Here is a 15,940-nt window from a genome sequence, read left to right as displayed (position 1 = left end):
TAGGAGGGATATTGAGAATCTGGATGAATGGTACCACCACAACAGCCTCTCATTCAATGTCAGCAAAACCAAAGAGTTGATATTGACTACAACAGGATAAAAACAGGGGCCCATAAACCTGTCCTCATCAGGAAAGCAGAGGTGGAGAGGGTCAGTAACATCACACTTCCTGGTGTTAGCAATCAGAGGATTTGTCCTGAGGTAAGCATGTAAGTGCCATTTCAAAGAAGGTATGACAGTGATTTGTTCAAAGTTTGCACAGATTCAGCAGGTGATCTAAAACGGCGGTAAACTTCTCTACCTGCACACTGGAGAGTATCCTGATCCTCATCATGGCCTGGTATGGAAACACCAATGCTCAAGAATGGACAAGCCTTCAAAAAGTGGTGGATACAATCTATCTACAAACGCATTTTGGATTATTAGATTATTATTAGATTATGAGGACACTCAGTCCTCATTTATTGTCATTTAGTAATGCATGCATTAAGAAATGATACAATGTTCCTCCAGTATGATATCACAGAAACACAGGACAGACCAAGACTAAAACTGACAAAAACAACACAATTATAACATATAGTTACAACAGTGCAAAGCAGTACTGTAATTTGATAAAGAGCAGACCATGGGCATGGTAAAAAAAAGTCTCAAAGTCCCGATAGCCCATCATCTCACGCAGACGGTAGAAGGGAGAAACTCTCCCTGCCATGAACCTCCAGCGCCGCAAACTTGCCAATGCAGCACCAGGAAGCATCTCATCAGGTGCATTGCAAAGGTGACACCTTTCACTACAGTGCACTCCCTTCCCGTCACTGAGCACATTTACAAGGGACGCCGCCACAAGAAAGCAGCATCCATCATCAAGGACCCCTACCATCCAGGTCTTCCACTGCCAGTGGTACCATTAAGAAGGTGAATTGTACAAGCAGCTCCAATGGAAATCTTCACATATTCCCGTTTTAGATTGCTGCAGCTGAAATCCACAGCTAAATCCATGGACAATATAGTTAGCAACACTGTTTTAAGGAGTTTACAGAAAAACTATTGCTCACTATTTATTTAACGTAACTTTTTAAATATATATACTTGCTGTAATTTACAGTTTTTTTATTATTATACATTGCAATGTTCTGCTGCCACTTAACAACACGATATATGCCAGTGACATTAAACCTGATTCTGGTTTATGCTCTCTTCTCACTACTACCATCAGGCAGGAGCTAGAGGAACCTTACACACCACCGGTTTCAGGAATAATCATTACACTACTACCATCAGGCTCCTGAATCAACGTGGATAATTTCACTCACTACAACTCTGAGCTGAATCCATACCCCACAGACTCAATTTCAAGGGATCTACAACTCATGTTCTCAATGTTACGTATATATATTTGCACAATTTCTCTTCTTTTACACATTGGCTGTTTGTCAATCTTTATTAAACTTTTAAATAAATTTTATTGTGTACTTTTATTTTCCTGTGAATGCCTGCAAGAAAATAAATCTCAAGGTACTATATAGTGACGTATATGTACTTTAATAATGCTTACTTTGATTATCTCTTATTGACTAGAGTCAGACACTGCTGGAGCCAAATCCACATCGTTCTGCTTTGGAGACAAACACATTACCCACTGGGATGTGGCTAGAGGTAGAAATGAATCTAATAAATTGTAAATGTGACCTGATTCTACAGCATTGGGAACCTGGGTGACCATACAACTGAATATTTGACTCTAGACTCTTGACTGTCTTAGTCTTGAAGCAATTATATTCACACAAAAAATATATTTTCTGTGGTGGGACAGTCCAGTACATGAGGGAACGAACTCAAACGAAGAGGCAAATGTTCATGGATGATCCTAAGAAGCATTCTCTCAAATAAATAGCAGTGGAGCTCAGTAAGCCTTGCGATCTGAGACCATCAAGTCAAGTCAAGTCAAGTTTATTGTCATTTAACTATGTACACGTATACTGCTAAACAAGACAACGTTTCTCCAGACCAGGGTGTAAAGTGCAGTAGTACACATAACACACAATAACTGAGGAATGTAGGAATTAAATCTACAAATGAATTACACATAGGTTAGCAAAGTCAAGTGCATAAATTATATATTGCAGGGTACAGTACAAATTATCCAGTGCAGAAGCCTAATGGTCTGAGAGAGGAAGCTGTTTCTCATCCTGACCATTCTTGTCTTTATGCATCAGAGTCTCCTGCCTGATGGTAAAAAGTTAAAGAGGATGCAGGATAGATAGGTGGGATCCTTGATAATACTAAGGGCCGTGCATATGCAGCGCTCCTGATAAATGTCCCTGATGGACGGTAGGGAGACCCCCTATGATCCTCTCAGCTGTTCTTGCAGTCCTTTGTAGGGACTTCCAATCTGATACTCTGCTGGTCCCATACCAGACTGAAAAGCTGTTTGTCAGGATGCTCTCAATGGTGCTCCTATAAAGTTCAGTGAAGATGGGGGTGGAGCCTCGCACGCCTCAATTGCCTCAGAAGTGGAGGCACTGCTGTGCTTTCTTGTTCAGCGAGGTGATATTGAGGGAGCAGGTGAAGTCATCCATGAGGTGAACACACAGGAACTTGGTGCACTTCCTCTCTATGGAAGAGCCATATATGCATGGAGTGGGAATGGTTCATCTGCATCTTCCTAAAGTCCACAATCATCTCCTCGGTCTTCTTCGCATTCAGACTTGTATCTATATGCACCCGTACCTAAGATTATTGGAAAAGTTCCTTGCCTCTGTTGTTTCTTAGTTCAACTGCTTCATTGTTGCTGGAAACTCAACAATTTTTGTATCTTTGCTTACGAGGGCACCTACCGTTTCACAGGCATCTTTGTGGTTGTTCTGCTTGATGTAATAAGATTACTTTCCTTTCATCGGGAATGAAAGCAAACTAGATTTTCCCAGGGTTTAGCTGCAGAAAACCTGTAATCTGTTCTCAGCGATAAATTGTACATTTCCAAAAAGAATGCTCAATAGCTTTTGATAGGATTCAGATTGCATGTCATTACTGTTATAATACGTTTAATCGCCCAATTCATCTAAACATGAAACGGATTGACACTGCCTGTGCCAAGTCTACAGGGATAAACAGGTAAATGTTTAAATACATCTTTGTTCTCCAAAACAGTGTCCTGGCTAGGTGTTTATCTCCAGTTGACTGCATCAGATTATTATCAGCAAATATTTATGTAATTTGTATGCATTGATAAGTGGCAGTGCTACAAAAGGCTAAGCATTACAAGTACCCAAATTACTATACCGAACAAGTGTTGCATGCTGACCTTGTTTTAAATACAGTAAAATAGATTATTACCTGAGCCCTCCCCCACTTCCGACCCCCTTCCCCACCCATTTCACCCCCCCCTCCGAATGAGCAAATAGTCCTACCTTATCCAATTATATAATGCAAGCTTGCAATAATTTATCAACCCAAACCCTCAAGCAAGGATCTGAGAGACAGCCTCCTCAGGGAGGCGTCAATGTTTAACCTAAATGCTGTTCCAAACTCTTTACTTATAATAAGCAAACAAAAGGTTCCAATTCTTACAGCCCACTAAGAATCTGCCAGCCACTCACCAGGTGTACTGGGGCACCAAGGCGTTCTCCACTTACGCTGCACCATTTCCCCAGCCCCTCACAGTTAATCCGGAGGTGAGACGGGAAGTTGCGTGAAAGGTAGGATTGGACTTTTCTGCTTTCTTGGACAGCATTGTTAAAAAAGTTTGGCGATGACTAGTAGTTAAACTTTGTGAACTGGGGCTAAATTATAACCGGACCTTCTGTGAAAAGGAGCTGCATTCATGACCTTGAACTTGAAATGTATTATTAAGTGGGATTCACATGCCAGTTTTATATAAACTACCCATGATGTAGTGATAAAGGTCGTCTTCAGATAACTGCATAATTGAGGTATTTTCTAGGACTGATATCAACAAGATATCTTCCTTTATAATTATCAGCTTCATTGTAACTTTTTTTTAAAACAGAGTCTGAGTGTTATCCCCTGTAACTATAGATTACATGAAATACAAACTCTTGATGACTTTCACATAAATTTGATGCGTAACTTAAATCCTGAAAACGGAAGTGAGACTTATGGATAAATTGTCCTTCCATAATGTGGCAACGTCAAATGGAAAGAGACTGAAAAATAGTTCAAGTAGAGCAAAAAGTCATATGTTTGTTGATTGAGTTATTGCATTCATATTCATAACCGAAACTAATCTGGAAAGTGTCTTCAGTACTAAAAGAGTAGGTGGCTTCTAAACAAGATAAGTGTTAAGATCTTCTGATTGTCTGCTTGCACCTATTTAATTATTAGCACCTACCTTTAACTAAATTCTTCAGAAATTGGATAACTTCTGGACAGAAGAAAAGCAACAGGAGAAATTCTAGAAAAATTAAAGATCTATAAATAAGTAAACAGTCATTGATGATTTTGAAACTTCTTATCAATGCATTTTATTAGGAATCAGTCATCAGGAAGGTTGCTGTTGAATTAATTGGCAAATACTACAACGTCAACTTGCATTTATATGGCAGAGTAAAAATCAAATTACAAGTTGTATAAGGAAATGTTTGGGCAAATGATCTTAAAAAGTAGGTACTGGTGTGTGATTTTAATAAACAAAAGAGAGATGGAGACATGTAGGTTTAGATGAAGGAAGAGGTGAGGTCATGGGGAATGGGATTATGACTTTGCTGACCTAGGACGTGGTGCAGGTCTGGACGAAGAAATGCAATGAGAGGACTTGTTGTAGGCTAGGATCTCGAAGTTTGCTGCTGATGGCATGCCTTTAACTTTTTGAAGTTATGCAGAAATACACCGGTTGCCTATCTACCCACTTTGTTCTGAGTAGTAAAAAGGGGAGCACTTGATCACTTGATCAGTTGACACTTCTCTCACTTTTCTCGGTTATCTTGAATGAATTAACTATATGGGGGCGGTGCCATAGTAAAGGAGCAGGAATGAGGAAATGTACTTTCAAAATTAAATCTAACATATTCTGTATGGGGTAAAGGTCAGTTAACACATTTTCCACACAAGCATGTTAGAAATTTGGAAATCTCTCCTCTGAAATGCTGTGGATTTGAGTACAGCTTGCACTCTCCAGTTCTGATGAAAGGTCTCAGCCCGAAACGTTGACAGTTTATTTTCAGCCTGGCCAGCTGAGTTTCTCCATTGTTTTGTGTGTGTTGCTTGATCTTTCCAGATTGTGATCAGTAGAAGCTTGATTAGATGAAGATATTAACATTCAAAGAACAATCGCAGTCAAGGGGAGCAGAGATATGATCAGCCATGCTCCAATGTCGGAGCGGGTTTATAGCATAATCCTGCCTCATGTCTATAAATATCGGATTGTCTCTGTATTTCCCTTTTAACCACAGGTCTGTTCCATGATTTATGCCCTTCATAAAATGTGACATTTATTTGAGAATGTATCTTTATTAAAAATAAACAATATATTCAACACCTACTGCTGAATTAACCCTAAATATTGTTGATGGGGAAATTCACCAACATTCTTTTGTCTTCTTTCATTAGCTCCTTCAAAAATCCTCTTTACAGTGAAAGGGTTTTGGTTTGTGTGATATGATATGCAGCCTTTGGAAAGCATCACTAGTAAATGTCCCATAGAGTTTCAAGTGAAGTCAAACCATGTCTCTCCAGCCTCATCTTCCCATTTGTATTTTGCAACAATTGTGACAAACTTACAAAGGTTTTTGCCAAAAGAATTGACTGTGCAAATGTATTACTGGCAGAAGGTTGGGCTGACGTTCCTGCACTTCTAATCTTAATTCTTCCAAGTGCCCTTTTCAAGTTCAGACTTCATCTTTCAAAGGTTCATCAAAGTCAAAGTAAAACTTATCGTCAAAACACATGTATCTTATCATATATTACCTTGAGGTTTATTTCCTTGCAGGCATTTACAAAATTAAAAAAACAATTGAATTTATGAAAACTATACGTCGGTGGTGGGGAAACTGCTGGAGTCAGTTATCAAGGATGTGATAACAGCACATTTGGAAAGCGGTGAAATGATCGGACAAAGTCAGCATGGATTTGTGAAAGGAAAATCATGTCTGACGAATCTCATAGAATTTTTTGAGGATGTAACTAGTAGAGTGGATAGGGGAGAACCAGTGGATGTGGTATATTTGGATTTTCAAAAGGCTTTTGACAAGGTCCCACACAGGAGATTAGTGTGCAAACTTAAAGCACACGGTATTGGGGGTAAGGTATTGGTGTGGGTGGAGAATTGGTTAGCAGACAGGAAGCAAAGAGTGGGAATAAACGGGACCTTTTCAGAATGGCAGGCGGTGACTAGTGGGGTACCGCAAGGCTCAGTGCTGGGACCCCAGTTGTTTACAATATATATTAATGACTTGGATGAGGGAATTAAATGCAGCATCTCCAAGTTTGTGGATGACACGAAGCTGGGTGGCAGTGTTAGCAGTGAGGAGGATGCTAAGAGGATGCAGGGTGACTTGGATAGGTTGGGTGAGTGGGCAAACTCATGGCAGATGCAATTTAATGTGGATAAATGTGAAGTTATCCACTTTGGTGGCAAAAATAGGAAAACAGATTATTATCTGAATGGTGGCCGATTAGGAAAAGGGGAGGTGCAACGAGACCTGGGTGTCATTATACACCAGTCATTGAAAGTGGGCATGCAGGTACAGCAGGCGGTGAAAAAGGCGAATGGTATGCTGGCATTTATAGCGAGAGGATTCGAGTACAGGAGCAGGGAGGTACTACTGCAGTTGTACAAGGCCTTGGTGAGACCACACCTGGAGTATTGTGTGCAGTTTTGGTCCCCTAATCTGAGGAAAGACATCTTTGCCATAGAGGGAGTACAAAGAAGGTTCACCAGATTGATTCCTGGGATGGCAGGTCTTTCATATGAAGAAAGACTGGATGAACTGGGCTTGTACTCGTTGGAATTTAGAAGATTGAGGGGGGATCTGATTGAAACGTATAAGATCCTAAAAGGATTGGACAGGCTAGATGCGGGAAGATTGTTCCCGATGTTGGGGAGGTCTAGAATGAGGGGTCACAGTTTGAGGATAGAGGGGAAGCCTTTTAGGACCGAGGTTAGGAAAAACTTCTTCACACAGAGAGTGGTGAATCTGTGGAATTCTCTGCCACAGCAAACTGTTGAGGCCAGTTCATTAGCTATGTTTAAAAGGAAGTTAGATATGGCCCTTGTGGCTACAGGGGTCAGGGGGTATGGAGGGAAGGCTGGGTTCTGAGTTGGATGATCAGCCATGATCATAATAAATGGCGGTGCAGGCTCGAAGGGCCGAATGGCCTACTCCTGCACCTATTTTCTATGTTTCTATGTTTCTATACATAACCAAAGACTAACAAGCAACAAATGTGCAAATGAAGACAAACTATGCAAAGAAAAAATTACTGAGAACATGAGTTATATAACATATAACCATATAACAATTACAGCATGGAAACAGGCCATCTCGGCCCTTCCAGTCCATGCTGAACTCTTACTCTCACCTAGTCCCACCAACCTGCACTCAGCCCATACCCCTCCATTCCTTTCCTGTCCATATATCTATCCAATTTAACTTTGAACGACAACATCGAACCTGCCTCAACCACTTCTGCTGGAAGCTCGTTCCACACAGCTACCACTCTCTGAGTAAAGAAGTTCCCCCCTCATGTTACCCCTAAACTTTTGTCCTTTAACTCTCAACTCATGTCCTCTTGTTTGGATCTTCCCCACTCTCAATGGAAAAAGCCTATCCGCATCAACTCTATCAATTCCCCTCATAATTTTAAACACCTCTATCAGGTCCCCCCTCAACCTTCTACGCTCCAAAGAATAAAGACCTAACTTGTTCAACCCTTCTCTGTAACTTAGGAGATGAAACCCAGGCAACATTTTAGTAAACCTCCTCTGTACTCTCTCAATTTTATTGACATCTTTCCTATAATGAGTTGTAAAGAGTCCTTGAAAATTATTCTGTAGATTGTGGAATCAGTTAGAGTGGTGGTGAGTAAAGTTATCCATGCTGGTTCAGGATTCTAATGGTAGTAGGGTATAAGTGTTCCTGAACCCGGTGGTCTTTGTACCTCCTGCTGGATGTTTGAACAAGAGAGTATGTCCTGGATAGTGCAGTGTTGCTTTCTTGTGGCAGTGCTCCTTGAAAATATGCTCAATGGTGGGGGGAGGGCTTTGCCTGTGACGGACAAGCCTGAATCCATCTGGGTTTACTCACTTTGGCTTGACATTCAATGTGCCACACTTCACAGCCATCTTAAATCAGAGGTTAAGAATTGTGCTAATGAATGCAAAAGCTTCACTTGTAGAGCATAATGCCTGGGAAAGCTGTCTGATTTCTAAATGGCCATTGAAAACAGCTTCTTCCCTTCTGCCATCCAATTTCTAAATGTACATTGAACCCATGAACACTACCTCACTACTTTATAGTTCTGTTTTCTTTTACACTACTTATCTCAACCTAACTACTTAACAGACATATATATACTTAATGTAACTCAGTTTTTTCTCTGTTTATCATGTATTACATTATACTGTTGCAATAAAGTTAACAACTTTCACGTCATATGCCGGTAATATTAAACCTGATTCTGATTTGCTTTGTTCGCAATCAGTGGAGTTGTTATCTAGGTTCCTTTTTTGTCACACTTAACTAATTGAATAAGATTTTAAAAAATAAGTTAAGTACTTGGTGCTCTCTCAGCTTTATCAATTATCCGGACAGCAAATCCTGGATGATGCGGGTCAAATTCTGGATGATACAGGGCAAATTCTGGATGATGATGGGCAAATTCTGGATGATGAGGGGCAAATTCTGGATGATGATGGGCAAATTCTGGATGATGAGGGGCAAATTCTGGATGATGATGGGTAAATTCTGGATGATGAGAGGCAAATTCTGGATGATGAGGGGAAAATTCTAGATGATGAGGGGCATTGATCATGTGGATAGCCAGAGGCTTTTTCCCAGGGCTGAAATGGCTTACATGAGGGGGCATAGTTTTAAGGTGCTTTGAAATAGGTACTGAGGGGATGTAGGGGTAAGTTTTCACACAGGGAGTGGTGTGTACGTGGAATGCACTGCCAGTGGCAATGGTGCAAGTGGTTACAATAAGGTTTTTAAGAGCCTCTTAGATAGGTACATGGAGCTTAGAAGAATAGAGGGCTATGCGCTAGGGAAATTCTAGGCAGTCTCTAGAGTAGGGTACATGGTCGGCACAACATTGTGGGCCGAAGGGCCTATAATGTGCTGTAAATTTCTATGGTCTATGTATATGTTGAAATTGTGAAAGTTAGCTCTAGTAGGTCAACACTGTTTTACTTTTATTAACCAATAGTTTGGATATAAACAATTTTTTTCTCTTTACAACTGATCAGAAGGTCAAATTTTCAATAGAAATCTGCATAATTCTGCAATGTTAATGAAGGACTGTCCTTAATTCAGGCCGTTCCTAGGTAACGAATGGGTTCCGTTTTTATAGACGCCCTTAAGTTCATTTTGTCTATAAATTGGCAAATACACAAAAATCACTCAATGCACCTCCATAACATTGTAAGGTGTGGCATCAAAAACACATAGGACTGATAAGAAAGAACGATTATTAAATGTGAAATGAGAAATGAAACTCGTTCTGCTATTCCTAGGATCGAAAGTCTTTGCAAGTATTGGACTTCTGAATTTAATAATATTACAAAACCTTGTTCATATGCAAAGGTGTCCGTAAAATGGGTATAATTAATCTGGGGTTGCCTGCAGATCTGTGGAAATGAATTTATTACTGATAACAGGTTTATTTTAGCCAGAAGATTCTGTGCTGCAGTTGTGGCTTAGCCAAAGTTTTATTAAGTTCTATCATAACATTTTTGCTCGTAGAAGTCTTTGCCCTGGCTAATGTAGGCAAGTATCCTATATGTCGTTTTCTCTGCCTTGTCTGCTTGTTTTGCAACCTTCATGGATCCTTGGACTTGAACACAGAAATCCCCTCCATTTCTCAGTATTTCTGACTAAGGATTCTATGAAGCAGCCTTGGGTCCCTTGCCACCAGCTATTACTCTTCAACCTCCTGAACCAGTGTGGATAACTTCACTCACCTCAGCCCTGGACTGATTCCACAACCTGTAGACTCACTTTCAAAGACCTTCCAGCTCATGTTCTCAACACTGAGGGAGTGAGAGCTGGTCCGCCCCTGAGTCTGGGGGCTTGGAGAAGCTACACGGATGATTGTCACATCAGAACAGCGAGTTGCTGGTCTCTGCTTTCGCTTTTGGCAGAAACGGTCTCTCTCTCCCTCGCTGGTGAGAGGGGGCCTGTCTGAGATAATGAAGTGCTGGGTTATGGACTGTAGTTTTGATGGTCTCTAGGGGCTTTTGCTATTGCTTGCATGCTGGGGTGAGAGGGTGATGGGGTTCTGTGCTCCTGTTGGTGTAAGTGGGGGGGGAGGGGGAGGGTCGATGCCTCTGTTACTGTTTGTGCATGGGAGGGGGAGGAGGAGCTTTGGGGTCTTGATGTTGCTAACATTCATTCTTTGATTTTTTTTATTTGTCTCTGTGAAGAGTAAGAATTTCAGGTTGTATACTGTATACACTCTCTGAGATTAAATTGAACAATTTGAACAGTTTGAATATTAATTAATTAATTATTTTTTTTTGAATTGCTCAGTTTGTCTTCTTATCAACATTGGTTATTTGACTGTCTCTGTTTGTGTGTAGTTCTTCGTTGAATCGGTTGTCTTTCTTTGTACCTACTGTGAATACCTGCAAGAAAATGAATCTCAGGTGACATACGCTTACTTTGATAATAAGTTTCTTTTAATCTTTTGAACTAGAATTAAGGTTTTTGTAGATCAATTCCTGAAACTGATAGCGGTAGGAAAGTAACTCTTTGGGACCCTGGCGGTATGGGATTTCAGGACTCTGGACCTCCTACCTGACAGTAGCAGAGAGAAAGTTTCATGACCCAGATGGTGGGGATCCTTGTTGATAGATGCTGCTCCCTACGTGGTGGGGATCTGATCCCCTCCCCCTAAGCCCTGGATCGAATCCAACATCTTCTCCCAGCTCCACACAAAGTTCCAATTTAAACACACATGATTAAGTAAGATTTAGCCAAATTCTTTGGGCAGAAATTAGGTGTAGATGGAATTGTACGTTGGGCGAGGAGTACAAAAGAAGGCGGATGTAAAACAACCTATCACAATTTGAATGAGGCAAGGTGCCATATGAAAGTAGTTCACTCCTTACCTCCTGCGCATTAAATTCACTGAGTGACGAATTGAAATCGGTGTAGTCATTAGAGTTCAACACCAAATAGCCACATTGATCATTCCCATCTGTGTTGCTTTTCCTGTTTTATTTAGTGATCAGTGGGAAGAAATATGCATTCTATAGAGAATAGGTGAGTATCTAATTCACAATAAAATATACATTCAGTGGCCACTTTATTAGGTACTTCCTATACCTAATCAAGTGTTCACTGAGCCTATGTTAAAAGTCTTCTACAGCTTTACGGTTCAGTGTATTACGTATTCAGAGATGCTCTTCTGCAACCACTGTTGTAACATGTGGTTATTTGAGTTACTGTTGCCTAACTGTCAGCTTGAACCAGTCTGGCCATTCTCCTCTGACCGCTCTCATTAACAAGGTGATTTCACCCACAGAACTGCCGCTCACTGGATGTTTTTTCTTGTTCCTCACACCGTTCCCCATAAACTCGAGAGACTGTAGTGCCTGAAAATCCCAGGACATCAGCAGATTCTGAGACACTCAACAACACCCGCCCCCCCCCCAGCCTCTGCCCATCAGACACTAACAATCATATCATTGTCAAGGTCACACTTCCTTCTGCTATTTGGTCTGAACGACTACTGAACCTCTTGACCTTGTCTGCATGCTTTTATGAATTGAGTTGTTGCCACATGATTGGCTGAATAGATACTTGCGCTAATGAGCAGGTGTACAGGTGGACCTATTAAAATGGCCACTGAGTGTAGGTACCAATTAAAGTTCAGACATTTATAATTATTTGTAGTATTAAACATAAATATGGTTTAGCAGTTGGAAATTGTTGACCAGAATGTTTGTGCTGGTATTGTTTACTTTCTTAAATTTCTGTTGGAAAGTGAATTGTTAGCTCTAAGACTGTATTTTTTTGGATTATACTCTGATTCTGGAGAACAGATGTCTTGAAAACTCACTGTGAAGTATCCTGAAAGAATATTCTTTATAATCAAATGACTTTTATTATTTAGACTATTTCCGGCTGTTTCTGACCCATACAGCACACATTTTCCCTAACAAACACTTTCGTAACAGATCACCGGCAAATGGAAAGTAAGAAACTGCGCACGACACTGGCGTAATGTACATGTTGCGTGTTAATTGCATATTTTTGGAAACAGCTCATATTTCACAGTGAAATAAGTAGCTGGAATATCATGGCCCATTTCCTGAAGTAAATATCCATTTACAATAAATCATCACAACTTTTTGAAGCAAGTGGTCATGACTCCAAGGCAGTGGTATTCAGGGCTCAGACTAGTTGTAACATTAATTCTTCCAAACCCAAATAAGCAAACCTAATCCCATGACAAAGCGGCTATATGCAACTCGTGGCATTAAAAATAACTTTCTGAAGGGCAGAGATTAAAAGAACAGCAACTGTGAGTTGTGTAAAATATTAACCACTAAACATCTAGTTTTACATGAGCGGTGCTGGTAGTATTTAGCGAGACTTGTTTTAAATATGTAATGAGTCCATCTTTCTTTTCCATATGACCTATTAAAATAACTTAGTAAAATTGGCACTAAGTTAAACCAGTAAGCATTACTGAGAGAGTTTTAATATTAGCATACTATATGTAATTATAATGCTAATGAATTTAATGAACAAAGGTTTGATCCACTATAGTAAATCATTCCAGGAATAAATCTGTGACCTGGTTGATTGCATGTATTAAATGTCAGTAATTTTCCATGCATGTGCTGCAGTATCACATAAAAGAGTATTCTCCAGATGATTCTTCTGTTAAATGTACATATCACATTGTGATTATTTTGCCCCTTGATATTTTCCAGTTTTTTTTCTCTTCTTTCTTAACTGCTTCTACTCCATGACAAAACTCTCAAGTCTGCTGCTAAGTGGAAAGAATTCACAGACTGCTAACTGTTCTGTGCCAGACTCGCTGTGCGATGTTTGTGCCTGACTGTGGCATGTTTTCGATTAACTGTCTGTGCTGGATGTGTGTCAGATTTCACATGCTGCCAGTGCACCACACTGCCTACATTAAGTGTATGTTGGACTGCCTGTTCAGCTCTGTATCTGACTGTGTGTGGTATCGCACAGTGACCATCTGTGCATGTTGTGTGTCTGACATTTCCGTACTTGCTTATCTGACAGTCAGTGATGCATTTTTGTTATGAGATGGAAAATGACAAAGAGGATAAAGAGTTGAGTCAAGGGAGGAAGAAATAGATTTTGTGGAACATGGTTAGACTCAAGGCAACCTGGCCTTAAAGGTAACACACATCAAAGTTGCTGGTAAACGCAGCAGGCCAGGCAGCATCTATAGGAAGAGGTACAGTCGACGTTTTGGGCCGAGACCCTTCGTCAGGACTAACTGAAGGAAGAGCTAGTAAGAGATTTGAAAGTGGGAGGGGGAGGGGGAGATCCGAAATGACAGGAGAAGACAGGAGGGGGAGGGATGGAGCCAAGAGCTGGACAGTTGATTGGCAAAAGGGATACGAGAGGATCATGGGACAAGAGGCCCAGGGAGAAGGAAAAGGTGCGGGGGAACCCAGAGGATGGGCAAGGGGTAGAGTCAGAGGGACAGAGGGAGAAAAAGGAGAGAGAGAGAAAAAAAAAATGTGTGTATATAAATAAATAACAGATGGGGTACAAGGGGGAGGTGGGGCATTAGCGGAAGTTAGAGAAGTCAGTGTTCATGCCATCAGGTTGGAAGCTACCCAGACGGAATATAAGGTGTTGTTCCTCCAACCTGAGTGTGGCTTCATCTTTACAGTAGAGGAGGCCGTGGATAGACATGCTAGAGTGCATGTCACCGTGCACTATAATAGTGCTCTGGCTTTTAGACGAGGCACGCCATTGCCAGAACATGCCTTCTGATGGCAGAAAATGCCTACTTGAGGGAGGGGAACAGGGGTAGACCACGTAGTGTGAAAGAGCATGGTATTACTGTGGAGTATATGTGTCAAGGTTGGATCTGCTGCTGCCATTGGCCCACAATGTCCCATGGATGCCCAGTTTTGAATATTGAGATAACAGCACATGTAAGCATAGAGAATGCTCTTAGTGTGAATACAGGATCCTGCGACAGAATTGTTAAACTATGGTTCCAAAACTGGAACCTGGCTTTCCCACACTGATTTTGTGACTGATGTCTACCAATCATGATAATAATTTTACTGTGTAGACCCCAATCAGATCACTATAAGCCAGTGATGTCAGGGGAAGTAAATCTCTATTCTCAGCAGCACAGCAGTGGAAACTGCGAGCAGTTTCATACTCCCGGAAGTGCACATCCTGCAGAGACCCTCATGCACCAGAACACACACTACACAATCAGGAAAGTTCGCCAACACCTCTTCTTTCTAAGGAAGCTGAAGAAAGCTGGACTATGCACATCTATACACACATCCTTCCACAGGCGCACAGTGGAGAGCATCCTCACCTGCTGCATCATTGCACAGTTTGGAAACTGCGCTGGCTGCAGTGGACAGGGACGCTCTACAACGGGTTACCAAAACTGCCAATGCATCTCTGGTACCAGCCTACCCACCATCAAGCACATATATATAGCAAGGTGCTTGAAAAGAACCTGTAAAATCATGAAGGATATCACCCACCCTGCTCATGGACTGCTTGTTCCACTACATCAGGGAAGAGGCTATGTAGCACCCATACCAGGAACACCAGACTCAAAAGGAGTTACTTTCCCCAAGCAGTAGGGCTGATCAACACCTGCACCCACTAACTCACCCCTCCTCACCACTCATCAAAACTTACCTTATCATTTCCCGTCAGAGTCACCTCCGTACAGAGACTCCTGTGCCTAGCGTCACTTTGTGGACATTCAATCAATCTATGCATATTAGTTAAAGTTAAAGTCTGTCCCAAGCTTTTTAGTCTCATCAGGCCGGTACTTATGCCAGTTTCCGTGGCGTGAAGCGACTGAGAGTACGAGTCTCCCCCCCCCGGGTAGGACACCAGTCTATTACGAGGTTAACCCCCAGCATTTTGCCAGTACCCATTTTCAGCAGGGTGGACTGGAGCATTGTGTGGTTAAGTGCCTTGCTCAAGGACACAACACGCCACCTCGGCTGGGGCTCGAACTCACGACCTTTAGATTGCTAGTCCAACGCCCTAGCCACTTGGCCACACGCTGCAATCTATGCATATAAACTACCTTACTTATTTATGTTTATCCTGATTTTTAATTATCGTGTTCTTTATCTTATTGTGTTTTTTGTGCTGCGTCAAATCTAGAGTAACAATTATGTTATTCTCCTTTACACTACACCTGTGTACTGGAAATAAAATTAAACAATCTTGATTCTAGTCCACTGTTCTTTGTATAGTGACCTATATCAATTGGAATTGGAATTGATCTATTATGGTCGTGTCTGCTGAGAAGTACAGTGAAAGACCTGCTTGCCTTCCATATGCATCATTTCATCATATCAGTTCACTGAAGTAGCACAAGGGAAAGCAATAAACAGAATGCAGAATATAGGGTTACATTTTCAGTTACAAAGAAGTGCAGGGCCAGTAGACAAAAATGTGTAGGGGCTGTGATGAGGAAGATTGTGAGATTAAGAATTCATTCTCAATGGTTGTATCAAAGTGGGTTGGGATCTGTTCTTGAGCCTGGTGTATAT

The 15,940-nt window shown here is 41.2% G+C and overlaps 1 protein-coding gene across 7 annotated transcripts in view; it reads left to right on the top strand.

The window, feature by feature from the left end:
- The first annotated feature begins 2,766 nt into the window (after positions 1 to 2,766).
- Positions 2,767 to 15,940, top strand: part of LOC134360317 (inward rectifier potassium channel 16-like) — a 206,922-nt gene continuing 193,748 nt past the window's right edge. For 6 of the 7 annotated variants that reach the window (XR_010021318.1, XM_063074541.1, XM_063074540.1 and 3 more), the window contains exon 1: positions 3,466 to 3,698. The gene's annotated coding sequence lies outside the window, so the exon portion shown is untranslated. Of the gene's footprint in view, positions 3,115 to 3,465; positions 3,699 to 15,940 lie in introns of those variants that run through there. The other variant, XM_063074539.1, reaches the window with a different exon arrangement.

The sequence above is a fragment of the Mobula hypostoma genome, chromosome 22 (assembly GCF_963921235.1).
Source record: "Mobula hypostoma chromosome 22, sMobHyp1.1, whole genome shotgun sequence".
Classification (NCBI taxonomy): domain Eukaryota; kingdom Metazoa; phylum Chordata; class Chondrichthyes; order Myliobatiformes; family Myliobatidae; genus Mobula; species Mobula hypostoma.
The sequence above is the reverse complement of the archived record's forward strand: the minus strand, read 5'-3'. Positions and strand labels throughout refer to the sequence as shown.